The following is a 13,779-nucleotide window of genomic DNA, read 5'->3' as shown; positions in this document are numbered from 1 at the left end:
CTGAAAACTCAGGCTATTGCTAGTTTTTTAAAAGAGCAATTCCAAAATGTAAGTACCTAAAAGAGTTTTCTGGGGGTTTAGCTTCAAGGTTACAAGCAACAAAAGCATCTGGGGTTAGCACAGAGGAATCCACAAGCCATAAGAAATAAACCTAATCATGTTTTTCTACACCTTTTCTGATCTACTTACGTATCTGGGTTCCAAAAAAGCAATTCTAGGTACGATTCTGATGATTTTCATACCTGGCATTCAGCTTCTCACAGCATAACTGCTGCCCTGTCCCGCTCTTCTCCAGAGAGCCACAACAGACACAAAGGGAAAGTCCCTCCCCCAATTTTAAAAAGTTCTAGCCTTTCCATTGGCTCTTTTGGTCAGGTGTCCACTCCCTTCCTTTACCTGTGGACTGTTTTAACCCTTTACAGGTAAAGCAAATAGAGAACAGCTACTAACAGGGATTTTATAGCTAACTTGCTGGCTGGGTGTCCATAAAAGGGAACTACCCACCCCCCATTTATCACATGTACAAATAGAATGCTTACCTTATGACACTGATTTCAGTAGAAAACTCTCTCTCTGGGCTCACTTGTCAGTGAAGTTGGTTGGATTTTCACTAGTAGAACACAGAGTAGACTTTCATTATCCAAGCCTTGATTGAACCTATGCCCCAGTTCTTCTTGCACTTTCCCCACATTGGTTACAACATTCTTCGCTGCCTATCGTAAAAGGACATCACATTGAAAGTCATATTTCTGTGTAAAATTTTTAAATTTTCTGCGTTTACAAGTAACAGCTGTGAATACTGGAACTGGAGGAAGCAAATATTGTCTCTGTTTATTGACAGCACTTGGTTTAATTTTTACTGATCCCCTTGGTAGTCCGGTTTTGATCCTGCCACGATCTCTGCACAAGCAGCCCCCTGTGCCCACATAAATGCCCTTTAGCTTCAACAGGGTTGTGTGAACGCAGGGGACTGCCTGCATGAAGTTCATGTAACAATTGGGGCATTGTTCAGTTTCTCCAATGCTGCAAACATTTATAATCAAGGTAGCAACAACAACAAAATTAACAATTTTTCTCAGGAATTTAGGAAAATTCAGACATTGTTTAAAGGGTGCTCAATCAAACTAGATTTTTGTAGTCCGGGAATTTCAAAAACTTGAAGTTGATAATTAAAGGGACATGAACACAAATGCATTTCACTCCACGGGCAACTATATTTCCTTTTCAGACATGTATAGCAGGGGTTTGAATTAAGTAAATCACAAATGGATGTTTTTCTAAAAGATATGCTATAGGTATAACAGGAATTAATAGAAGGAACTCCTAAAGCCAATGTTACAGAGGTGGTTACATTGGAGCATCTCAATGATCCCTTCTTGCCTTATGATCTATGAATTATGCATGTGTTTGTAGTTATTGTAAAAAGCCTTGCTACTCCCAAGAGATCCTATATGATTGATATTTTCTTATAGTCTCTAATGAATCTATTGTGCCAAATTCACATTCACTACTAGACATTATATGTCCTCAACATTAGTGTGACTTGACTGTTAAGTATTTAAAAAAACAAACAAAAAAAACCCACCCGATTATTATTATTATTTTTAGGAGATAACAGCATTCTCGGTTTCCGAGGGGAAATGTGCCAGGCCATAGTTTCTTATTAAAATCATAAAGAACTGTAAAATTATATTCACATATAAATAAAACAGAGCCATCCTGAAGTTATTTATGCATTTATAACAAAATGAGATGCAGCAATTTTAATCTTTTAGCAGCAGCCTGTCTCAAAGCTAAGGCTTACTCTGAAAGAATAAACACCTTTCATTAAACAGCACTTATAAGTTGCTACCAAGCATAATTTCAAATCAGAAACAGCCAAGACATGAGGTATAGCTCTTATAAATATCTCATTCCCCATCCCCCCCCAAAAATTGTTGCGCTTGATACTTCTTGCCTCTTTTTTGAGGTATCTTTTTAGACAATAACAACTCACCTTTAGTTATGAGGCAACACAATAAGCTAAATTTCTTAAAGCAGTTCTGATGAAGCTGTGTATGTTTCCTAACAGGGAAGATATGTTAGAATTGTTATAGCTGAATGGAACAAAACCAGAGTCTGAGAAACTGAAGAATTTGCAGGAAACTATATTCTAACAAAAGCAAACAAATAAACGCACCTCACTGGGACTTTAAAGCTATTTAAAACCAAAACAAAAAGACACCCCCAATTTCTTATATAATTAAAACACAAATCCAAACCTCACAAAGTCTCTAACCACATCCTTTTCTTGTCGCATAAACCCCCACTCATAAAAAAACACAGACATAAACAAGCCAGCACTTTTACCTCTAAAATTCCCTGCCCTAGCCCCTAAACAGCAATTCCTTTCTCTTCTCTGTTACAGCAGCCCAGTCTCTTAATACAATTCTGAACCTAACTAGTTTCAGCTGCACCTAATCACTTCCCTGCTGAAAATTCCTCCTTGAGAGGACTGAAAAGCCCTCTGGGGATTTGACTCCCCTCTCCCACCCAGCCATGTAAAAAGCCCCAGTTTAGTAGTGCCTCTTGTTAGGAGCACTCCTGGGAGAGGGTATATTGTAACTCCAAAATCCCTTGACAGAGGTATCAAAAGATTTGTACTCCTTCCCTGTCACAGTGTCACTTTTTCTCTAAGGAGTTGGGTATTTTATCATTCTCACAAGCTTAGCTACCAGCCGCGTAAGCCTGGAACCTTGGAGCCATTTCCCCATCAAGTTCTCACACTGTCTCTGTTGCCCTGTTCCACCTGCGCATCTCCAAATACTGGCCTTTAACATTTTAAAGCACTGCTGATCTTTCAAGTATAGCTCTCAGTTTCATTATGTACAGAATTAAAATCTTTGAAATGTCACTTCCCTTCCTCTTCCAGCCTCCTGTGAAAAAGCAACAGATTTGTTTCAAAACATTTATACTGTCTTCTGTTTTAATATCCTGCTACACATCTGTATATTTATCTCCATAAATCGTTTGTCTCTCAAAGCCTATAAGCTGCCTCAATGAAATACTTATATGCTTCTCTAAATTCCCATTATTTTTTCCTGTACTGCCATTTTCTTAATCAAATCTGTTATAATAATTGATGGTCTCTCTTTTCAGCACAGCAGCCATGACATATGGGTTACTGGGTAAATTCTGTCTCATCAGATTTGTCACAGTATTCTGGAAAATTGTTTGTTGCTTTGTATAACTCTATACTCTCTCAGACCAGTCCCTCTATTATACTGATGAGGGAAGACTGGTTTGCAGAAGGCAAAAATTTTGTGATTGCTTTGTCCATCAATCTGCTACAAGACTGAGTTTAGAAAAAATCCAAAGGGCTATGTTTTGGCCAGGAGAATCATGGGTTTTGACCCACCTATCTGTTCCTTTCTCTTTGCAGCTCCTTCCCCTCCAATCAAACAAATCAGACCCACCTGAAGAGTTGCTAGTTGTCCTCCTGCAGGAAAAGAGAGCCAGAAAACAGCACAGCTTGAACCCTACTTTGCTTGCTGGAAGAGATAGAACTGGGAGTTGTTAGGACAGGAAGTTAAGGAGGACATAGCATCAAAGTGGCCCTGTTTCTAGAGTGGGCTGTTGCAGAGAATAAGGTTCTTTTTCGAGTGATTGCTCATGTGTACACTAGGTGTGCGTGCTCGCCACGTGCACTGGTGCCGGAAGTTTTCCCCTGGCAGTATCCATAGGGAGGAGCGCCCCCGCAACCCCTGGAGTGGCTCCTGCCTGGTGCGGTATAAGGGGAGCTGCACGCTCCCCCCACCCTCAGTTCCTTCTTGCCACCAGTGAAGGTGCATCGGAACTGCTCTGCTCCAGCTTCGCTGTAGCTGGTCCCCAGAACTGTTTGTTCGTTTAGTACCTGTGGTTAGTTAGCTGTTTAGTTAGTCAGTGAGCCCGGCCAGGGCATGCCCCAAGCCCCGGGATTTAAGTCGTGTGGTTCTTGTCGGCATTCTATGCCAAGGAGCAACCTGCACGCAGATCGTTTGCGCTGTTTGGGATAGACCCACATCAGCGAAAGGTGCAAAATTTGCAAATCATTTAAGCCACCGGACCAAAAAGGAAAGAGACATTGGGCTCTGGGCCATTCTAATGGAGTCGGTGCCGACCCAGGCATGCCGCTCCGAGCCGGTACCAGGCATCGCGGTGTCGGTATGTGGAGATCAGCCGGTGTCTTCGACCAGTCGGCACTGCTCCCTGTCCACGGGACATGCCAAGAGAACCAAGACTCCCTTCTTGCAACGGCACCGAGGGTAGTCTGGGAAAGAGGCTAGGCCAGGGGTAGGCAAACTTTTTGGCCCAAGGGCCACATCGGGGTTGTGCAACTGCATGGAGGGCTGGGTAGGGAAGGCTGTGCCTCCCCAAACAGCCTGGCCCCCGTCCCCTATCTGCCTCCTCCCACTTCCCGCCCCCTGACTGCCCCCCCTCAGAACCCCCGACCCATCCAACCTCCCCTGCTCCTTGTCTCCTGACTGTCCCCTCCTGGGACCCCTGCCCCTATCCAACCCCCCTACTCCCTGTCCCATGACTGCCCCGACCCCTATCCACACCCCCCCCTGACAGCCCCCCCCAGGACTCCCACCCCCTATCCAACCCCCCCGCTCCTTGTCCCCTGGCTGCCCTTCCGACCCCTATCCACATCCCCACCCTCTAACAGGCCCCCCGGTACTCCCACTCCCAAACCTCCCTGTTCCCCATCCCCTGACTGCCCCCCCAGAATCTCCGCCCCATCCAACCGCCCCCTCCTCCCTGACTGTCCCCCAGGACTCCCCATTCCCTTACCCAACCCCCTCGCCCCCTTACCAGCAGCAGGAGCTCGCAGCCGTGACACCCGGCCAGAGCCAGCTGCGCTCCCCACACTGCCCAGCAGGAGCGGCGGGCCAGAGTGTGGCCCGCACGTCGGTGTGGCTGCGGAGGAGGGGGGACAATGGAGGAAGGGCCGGGGACTAGGCTCCCCGGCCAGGAGCTCAGGGGCCGGGCAGGACAGTCCCGCGGGCTGCCATAGTTTGCCCATGTCTGGGCTAGCCCCATGTCGGGCAGTCCTCGATCCCCATCGGGCCCCAGGCCTCCGAGTCACGTAGAGCAGAGTAGCGCTTCAGAACAGGCCTCTTCAGATGTCCAGATGCCTTCCACATCCAAAGCCCTCCAGGTGGCCCAGGACATGATGTTCATGCCGGTGCCCGGAGCCCCGCTGATGTCGGCCCCGCGGTCCAGAGGCAAGCCACCGCTGGGATCTCTGCAGTCGCCCCCAGCTCAGTACCGGTCTCAGTCGAGGGAACGTTCCCGACGCCAATCACTTCCCAGTGTCCGCTCGGGGCAGAGTCCACATGGATCTCCCCCAATGCCAACTAGACTGTCGGGCTGGGTTCCAGCCTGCCGGGATTCATGGCACCGGTCCTCCTCAGAGGGCGGATATTGACGGGACTGCGGCAGACATTGTCGTCGGTCCTCATCATGGAAAAGGTACTGCAGTCGGTCACGGCAGGGTCATCGACGCCGTTCCCGCTCGGACTCCCGCTCCGAGTCTCCGCTGAGACATCACAGCCCGGGCATCAGTCACCGGCATCTTGCCGTTGGGGGTCCGCCCGTCGAGGGCGTTCACAGAGCATCAAGATCGCGGCCCCATGACCATCACAGATCATGGCACCACCGCTCCTCTCGGTCAAGAGACAGCAGCGGATCCTACGCCAGCCAGGTCTCCGCTCATAGCCGCCTTTCGACGAGCCAAACCAGCCAACCTGGCCCGCCGGCCCTGCCAGTGCCACGGACACAGCAAGTGCAGTGGCACCGAGCGTCGTAGCTGGCCCAGTGGGCACCGTGGCCTCCAACGCAGTCTCCGATGGGAGCTCGCTTCGTGGCCGGAGCTTCAGAGGCTCCGTCGGCATCCATCTCCAGACCCCCGACGAAGGAGTCGGTGGGACGCACATCCTCGGCACCGTGTCCAGAGTCTGACCAGGTGGTGGATCCTCCAGTGCCGGCCTCTTTGCTCCACCTGGAGGAGGCGATTGCGGTCCTGCTCCCCCTGCCCCCCCATCCCACAGGAGGACTTTAGGGCTCACCAAGACTTCTTAAAGAGGGTGGCAGCAAGCCTCCACCTCCAGGCAGAGGAGACGGAAGAGCCTGCGAACTCCCTGTTTAACGTGCTGTTCACATCGGCACCCAGTAGGGTGGCCTTTCCGCTCCATGAAGGGGTGGCTAAGATTTCGAATGCCCTGTGGCAAACACCGGCCTCGTTGGCCCCTATAGCAAAAAAGGCTGAGCGAAAGTACTTCGTACCCACTAAGGGGCATGCATACCTATATACCCACCCAGCGCCCAACTCCCTGGTGGTCGAGTTGGTCAACCACAGGGAACGACAAGGTCAGCCAGCCCCGACCGCAAAGAACAAAGTCTCTCGGAGACTGGACTCTTTCGGGAGAAAAATGTATTCGTCTTTGAGCTTCCAATTATGAGTGTCGACCATCAGGCTCTCCAGGGCTGGTACGAATTCAATCTGTGGGGCTCCCTGCCCAAATTTGAGGACTCCCTCCAGGAGCGTGATAAGAAGTAGTTCAGGGCGCTCGTGGAGGAAGGGGCAACAACAGCTCTAGCTTCCCTACAGGCTGCCTCAGATGCTGCGGACATGGCCGTGCGATCTATGGCCTCAGTGGTGTCCATGAGACAGGCGTCATGGTTCTTACTCTCTGGGCTGTCCAGCGAGGCGCAATCTTCCATGCAGGACCTCCCGTTTGATGGGAAAGCCCTGTTTGCAGAGGAAACAGATACAAGCCTGCATGGCATGAAGGACTCCTGCGCAACCCTCCAGACACTGGGCCTATATGTCCCGGCAAAACCTAAATTTAAGCCACATCAGACTTTTACCCCGGCCGCCCTCCTGAAGTACAAGGCTGCTCATAAAAAGCAGCAGGACTATAAGAGACGCCCTCATAGGCAGTCTCGACCTGACCCCCAGCCTGGACCCTCTAAGGGCAAGCACGCGGAGAAAAGGTGGTTTTGACGGGATGCTTGGGGGCATCCCACCAGTCCTCGTCAGGGATCCAACCCCAATAAAGCTTCCCTTCTCCAACCGGTTGTGTGCTTTCCTCCCAGAATGGTCACGGATCACCTCAGACTGATGGGTCCTCAACACCATCTCCCAGGGTTATACCCTCCAGTTTACCTCCTCCCCACCCAACCACCCCCTGCCCCTGTCCCTCCTGAGGGACTCCTCTCATGAAGCTCTGCTTGAGCAGGAGGTGGGGCAGTTCCTGGAACTAGGAGTGATAGAGGTGGTGCCCGAGGAGTTCACAGGCAAGGAGTACTACTCCCATTATCTCCTTATCCCGAAGGCCAAAGGGGGGCTCAGACCCATACTGGACCTGTGGGGCCTAAACAAGCATATGGTGAAGCTCAAGTTCCGCATGGTCTCCCTGGCCTCCATCATCCCCTCCCTGGATCCCTGGGACTGGTACGCTGCCCTCGATCTACAGGACACGTACTTCCACATCCACATATTCGAGGGGCACAGGCACTTCCTCCAGTTTGTGGTGGGACACAATCATTACCAATTTATGGTCCTCCCGTTTGGACTGTCCACTGCCCCCAGGATGTTTACAGAATGCATGTCGGTGGTAGCGGCCTCCCTCAGACGGCGGGGGGGTCCAGATATTTCCTTATCTAGACGATTGGCTTATCAAGGGCACCTCCCGGTCGCAGGTGAGAGATCATGTGGCGCTCCTCCTGTCCATGTGCACTGCCTTGGGCCTGCTGGTAAACAATACCAAGTCCACATTAGTCCCGGTCCAACGCATCGAGTTTATCGGGGCGCACCTGGACACAATGTTGGCCAGGGCCTCTCTCCCACCAGACAGGTTCGAGACCCTGAAGGGTCTCATCGACTCGGTCACGAGGTTCCTGGTTACAACAGCCAGGGTTTGCCTGCAGCTCTTGGGCCATATGTCAGTGTGCACGTACGTGGTCCATCATGCCAGATTCAGGATGAGGCCCTCCAGCTCTGGCTGGCCTCGAATTTCTCCCAGGCCACAGACGGGATGGACAAGGTCCTCACGGTGCCAGACTTGGTGATCACCTCCCTGAGGTGGTGGTCCACCCCAAGCAACATGCTCCAAGGGGTCCCGTTCAGAGACAAGGCCCCATCATTGGAACTGGTGTCTGATGCATCGGACCTGGGTTGGGGAGCCCACATGGGGAGTGTTCAGACCCAAGGCCTGTGGTCGGCTCAAGATCTGACCCTACATATAAATGTCAAAGAACTCAGGGCAGTGCGGCTGGCATGTATGGCCTTCTGCTCATGCCTGGAGGGTAAGGTAGTCAAAGTCCTCACAGACAACATGGCCTCCATGTTCTATATCAACAGGCAAGGCGGGGGACTTCTGTATAGCCCACAATATCCTTCCCCTCTGTTGGAGTTGTCTGGCAAGAAGGAACTGAGGGTGAGTGGAGCACGCAGGCAGGCAGGCAGGCAGGCACCACCCCCCCTACAGGTGCTAGGGGAAAAACTTCCGGACCGGTGCACATGGCAAGCATGCACACCTACTGTGGAAAGACATGAGCAACACATCTCGAAAAACACCAGTTACGGAAAGGTAACTGCTTTTTATGTAATAGCCCAGTTCCCCCAGCCACAATCTTCTCTGCCCCTCAAGGAGTCTGGCTTTAGTCCCCACTTGCTATAGATTAGCTCTTCCTCTGTCCTATACCAAACTATCACTGCTAAAGGAAGCAGTGACTCCCCCAAACCAAGGTTCTGTGGAGGAACAGGCTGGACCCTGAATGGATCAGGCCTGTCAATTTGTCTTCATCTATTTTCTACTCTGTTTTGATACTAGTGCACTAATGTGGATTTTAAAACGTGCAAGAATTACTTCCAACTCAGACTATTAGTCCTAAACCAGGATCCCAAGTATGTTTCCTCCACCTAGCCCCAGGGCTTTCACAGCTTCTCCACTGCCTCCTTGCTTCCCTCAGTGCTTTGTTCCATCCCCTGCAGTGCTTTTCTGTCCTGGGATGGAGAAGCCCATGAAACTTGCTACCAGGGGTCATACTCAACACATAGCACCCCACTAGGGCAGTACTGTCTGGTGGATAAAGCACTGGATTGTTACTCAGGAGTCCTGGGTTTTTCTCCCACCTCTGTCATTGGATTGCTGAGAGACCTTAGACAAGTTACAGCATTGCCCTGCGCCTCAGATTCCTCAGCTGTAAAATGGGGATAATAAGGCTGACCTCCTTGGTAAAGTGCTTTGAGATCTATGGATAAAAGGGCTATAAGAACTAGATATTAGTATTTACTTTTATTAGAGACTGGCAGGGCAACAAATGTGCTGTTTGAGCCTATCGGGGGGAGAAGCACTTTAAATTTTCCTATCCACTTGACAGAAGCCTACCTATCTAGAGGGAGAACATTCTTCACCAGAAGCCCTTTATTCAGACATTTCACTTTCAAATACTTATTTGGGGACCAGCAAGCAAGTCTCCTTATTTGACACCATTTAAAAATGTTTTTGAATTTTCCTTCCTTTAATCAGTCTTTAAAAATTAACACTGTTAGTCCCTGTTATTTTCACTCATTTTAATGTTACTGTGTCTCTGAGGATGTAAATAAAAATACTTTAAAAAAAAGATTTCAGAGGATAAGAGACAGTAGTATTAAACCAGGGCAAAGGTATAATTAAATCCAATTTTTTTTTCTACTGTGCCCATCTAATCCTCTGCAGTATACAATCACAAAGCAATACAATAATACACAATATTACCAAAAATTGGGACAATGAACAATGTTTTTTTTGTTTTGTTTTTTAAATCCCCTGGAGAAATTCCCCTCATGTTGTACTCAATAAAAAGCATTGCTGTGTATGTGATGTGAGTATTAAAAAAAAGTCTATCTCCCGCTAGGGATGAAATGAAGAGTAGGGCATCATTATTTTTATTATTGGTGGTATTAGTGGTTTCCTGATGATTACTATCTGAATCAAACCTTTCTCTCATATCCTTCAGACCACAGACACAGCAAGTGAAATATGCAAAACTAAAAGATGGTAAGTAAAAAGTTGGCTTTTTTGTAACATCAGCTGATAATATTTGATAGAACATTTAACCAATAATTATATATCTTCCATGCGCTTTAACATATGCCATTATATAATTATATTTAAGACCAGCTAGCCCTCAAAATTATATTTTTACACAGTAACAAATACAAAAATTATATATGTGCTCCCAGTAGCATTACAAGTTAAGTATGTATTTGGCAACACTTTACACTAAGTGGGTATTCATTACTAATTCCTTTGGTATGCATTGTAATAACATTAGTCATGAGGAACTAATGTGGATATAATATTTAAATACTGGTTTATTTCTTTGTAAATCGTCAGCAGAGAACACACTGGTAATTCCCTTTTGCTGACATCTTTGGAAGGCTGTAAAACCTCCCTGACATCAATGGGAGGGTGGTAAGAAAACCCTGTATTATTAACGCGAGTGGAAGTGTTATACCTTTTTAGTGATAACAGGCTCAATACAATTTTCAATTATTTCAGGGTACTAAAAAGTCTAAAAGATAAGAACAGCAAAGCCAAATGTGAAATAAAGCTATCAAATTGCAGCTTTCTCCCCATTCTTTGCCCGTGTGGTTATTTCTTAAGCATGGACTTCAAAATAAATCTTCAGAGCTTTTCTCTTAAAATGCATTACATCTCATTACAACATTAGATGGACTAGGAAAGAATATAAGATTAAAATGCATTCAAATGACACATTGCCATTTTGTACTAGAGCTCTCTAAAGTGAATTGTAGCCTTGTATTAAATCCAGGGCCATTTATTAACATTTCTATAATATCTGAATACATAGGAATTATTTTTTAATTTCACATTAATGTCCAGTTGTTGTAAAATGTTGATGACAAAAAGAATTGTAAAATATATAAAAGATTCCTATAAATGTGTCTTTTCATTTATAAACTGAAAAAAGCCTCTGTAATTAGTGGATTCATTTTTCTTGTTCCTATAAGAGAAATAGGGATATCAACAAGTAATTTATTTTGCTTCCCTAGTTACAGTAAAAGCTGTGCTATCTGGCACTTTACCAACCAGAAAGCTCTAGAAACCGACATTTCTGATATCTCCCAATACAAATCGTCAATAGGGTTGCCAGGTGTTTGGCTTTTGACCAGAACACTTGGTGGAAAAGGGACCGTGGCAGCTCCGGTCAGCACCACTGACAGGGCCATTAAAAGTCCAGTTGGCACGGCCAATGGGAGCTGCGGGGCTGGCGCCTGCGGGCAGAGGCAGCGCGCAGAGCTGCCTAACTGCGCCTCTGCCTAGGAGCAGCAGGGACATGTTGCCGCTTGCAGGAAGCCGCCTGAGCTGAGCGCTGCCCGGATCCAGCACCCCAAACCCCCTCCCGCACCCAAACTCCCTCCCAGAGCCCATACCCTGCACACACACACACAGACCCCGCACCCAAACTCCTTCCCTACATTGGTAAGTATAACTCTAGGTTAACCGGAATTTTTGACTAACCGGCACCCATCATTCCCCCAACATGCCGGATAACAAAGGTTTTACTATACTAACCTTAGAACAATTCTGTTTAGTGTTTTATATAATTGCATGTACGATGAGCACATCTGTACATTTCCTTCTTCTCATACTTCATCTGGTAGGCAGATGATACATATCATTATCTGATTTTGTCGGACATCTAAAATGGACATCAAGCAATTCTACCTCCTACAGCTTTGGTAAAGAGCCAAACAGAACTAGATTCAAGATTCTTGAGAAATAGGATTTGTTTTCCCTCCAGTATAGAACAAGTGGTGGTTTCATTTGGTATACTTCTTTCAACAGCCTTGTCATAGCCAAGCAGATGGGGGCTGGAGGCTGGAGTCATGACCTCCTAAAACACGGAACATTTCCAGTAGGTTTGGTTAGTAAAGGATTTTCAGTTACAAAATGGAATCAAGTATTATTCCATTGTTAGCTAGTAGTGCTGCCATGACAGACAACCAAAATAGGCTTCTCTTTTTTAGAAAGAATGTCAAGGCTATACAAAAAGGGAAGGTTGTGTTATGAAGGTAAATCCTATCTTCCCTTCTGCACTATAGACTATCAGGGTTGGAAGGGACCTCAGGAGATCATCTAGTCCAACCCCCTGCTCAAAGCAGGACCAATCCTCAATTAAATCATCCAACAGATTTTTGCCCCATATCCCTAAATGGCCCCCTCAAGGATTGAACTCATAACCCTGGGTTTAACAGGCCAATGTTCAAACCACTGAGCTATTCCTCCCCAATATTTTGTAGGACTCATTGAACAATTATTTCAATATAAAAATGTATATTCTCCCATTAATATGAAGAATATTTGTACAAGTGACACTCTCTGGGCTAAATCATACTCTTAGGGATATGGATGCAACACCTCAGGTGTCACTGAGAGCAGAATTTGGCTTATTAACATTAACCAGGAGTAGCGGCATGTGTCAATCCCTTGCCCATCAGCAAAATAGTCCCATAGGGCAATTTTCAGAATCATAGGGTTAGAAGGAACTACAAGGATCATCTAGTCTGAACTCCTGCCAAGATGCAGGATTTGTTGCATCTAAACAAGGGGTAGGCAACCTGTGGCACGCGTGCCAAAGGCTGCAAGTGAGCTGATTTTTCAGTGGCACTCACACTGCCCGGGTCCTGGCCACTGGTCTGGGGGTCTCTGCATTTTAATTTAATTTTAAATGAAGCTTCTTAAACATTTTAAAAACCGTATTTATTTTACATACAACAATAGTTTAGTTATATATTATAGACTTATGGAAAGAGACCTTCTAAAAACGTTAAAATGTATTACTGGCACGTGAAACCTTAAATTAGAGTGAATAAATGAAGACTCGGCACACCACTTCTGAAAGGTTGCTGACCCCTGATCTAAACCATCCAAGACAGATGGCTATCCAGCCTCCTTTTGAAAACATCCAGTGAATAAGCTTCCACAACCTCCTGAGGCAGTCTGTTCTATTGTCCTACTATTCTTACAGTTAGGAAGTTTTTCATGGGATTTAATCTAAATCTGCTATGCTGTAGTTTGAACCCATTGCCTCTTGTCCTGCCCTCTGTGGCAAAAGAGAACAACTTTACTCTTTTTTCATGGCAGCCTTTCAAGTATTTAAAGACTGCTATCATGTCCCCACTTAATCTCCTCTTCTCCAAATTAAACATCCCCAGTTCCTTTAGCCTTTGCTCATATGGCTTTCATTCCATCCCTTTGATCATCTTTGTCACTCACCTCTGGATCCTTTCCAGTTTCTCTACATCCTTTCTATACATTAGTGACCAAAATTGGACGCAGTTCTCAGGCTGAGGCCTAACCAGCGCCGAGTAGAGCAGTACTATCACCTCCTGTGACTTGCATGCTATGCCTCTGTTAATGCAACCTAAAATTGCATTTGCTTTTTTTGCAACACCATCACATTGCTGACTCATGTTGAGGTTGTGATCCATCACAACTCCCAGATATTTCTCAGCAGTGCTGCTGCCAAGCCAGTTTTCCCCCATTCTGTATTTGTGCATTGGTTTTTCTTCCTTAAGTGTAGTACCTTACATTTGTCTTTGTTGAATTTCATTTTGTTGTCTATAGCCCAGTTCTCCAATTTATCAAGATTCCTCTGAATTTTAGCTCTATTCTCCATAGTATTGGCAACCCCACCCTAGCTTTATCTCATCTGCAAACTTGATCAGTATGTCCTCTATAC

The 13,779-nt window shown here is 46.7% G+C and overlaps 1 protein-coding gene across 1 annotated transcript in view; it reads right to left on the bottom strand.

Moving 5' to 3' along the window:
• Positions 1–678, bottom strand: part of ADAM12 (ADAM metallopeptidase domain 12) — a 319,646-nt gene extending 318,968 nt beyond the window's left edge. Inside the window, exon 1 of the mRNA XM_042855394.2 lies at positions 540–678. The gene's annotated coding sequence lies outside the window, so the exon portion shown is untranslated. The remainder of the gene's footprint in view (positions 1–539) is intronic.
• Positions 679–13,779: the final 13,101 nt, after the last annotated feature.

This window comes from Chrysemys picta, chromosome 7, assembly GCF_011386835.1.
Source record: "Chrysemys picta bellii isolate R12L10 chromosome 7, ASM1138683v2, whole genome shotgun sequence".
Taxonomy (NCBI): Eukaryota; Metazoa; Chordata; order Testudines; family Emydidae; genus Chrysemys; species Chrysemys picta.
This window is presented reverse-complemented; position numbering and strand designations above follow the sequence as displayed.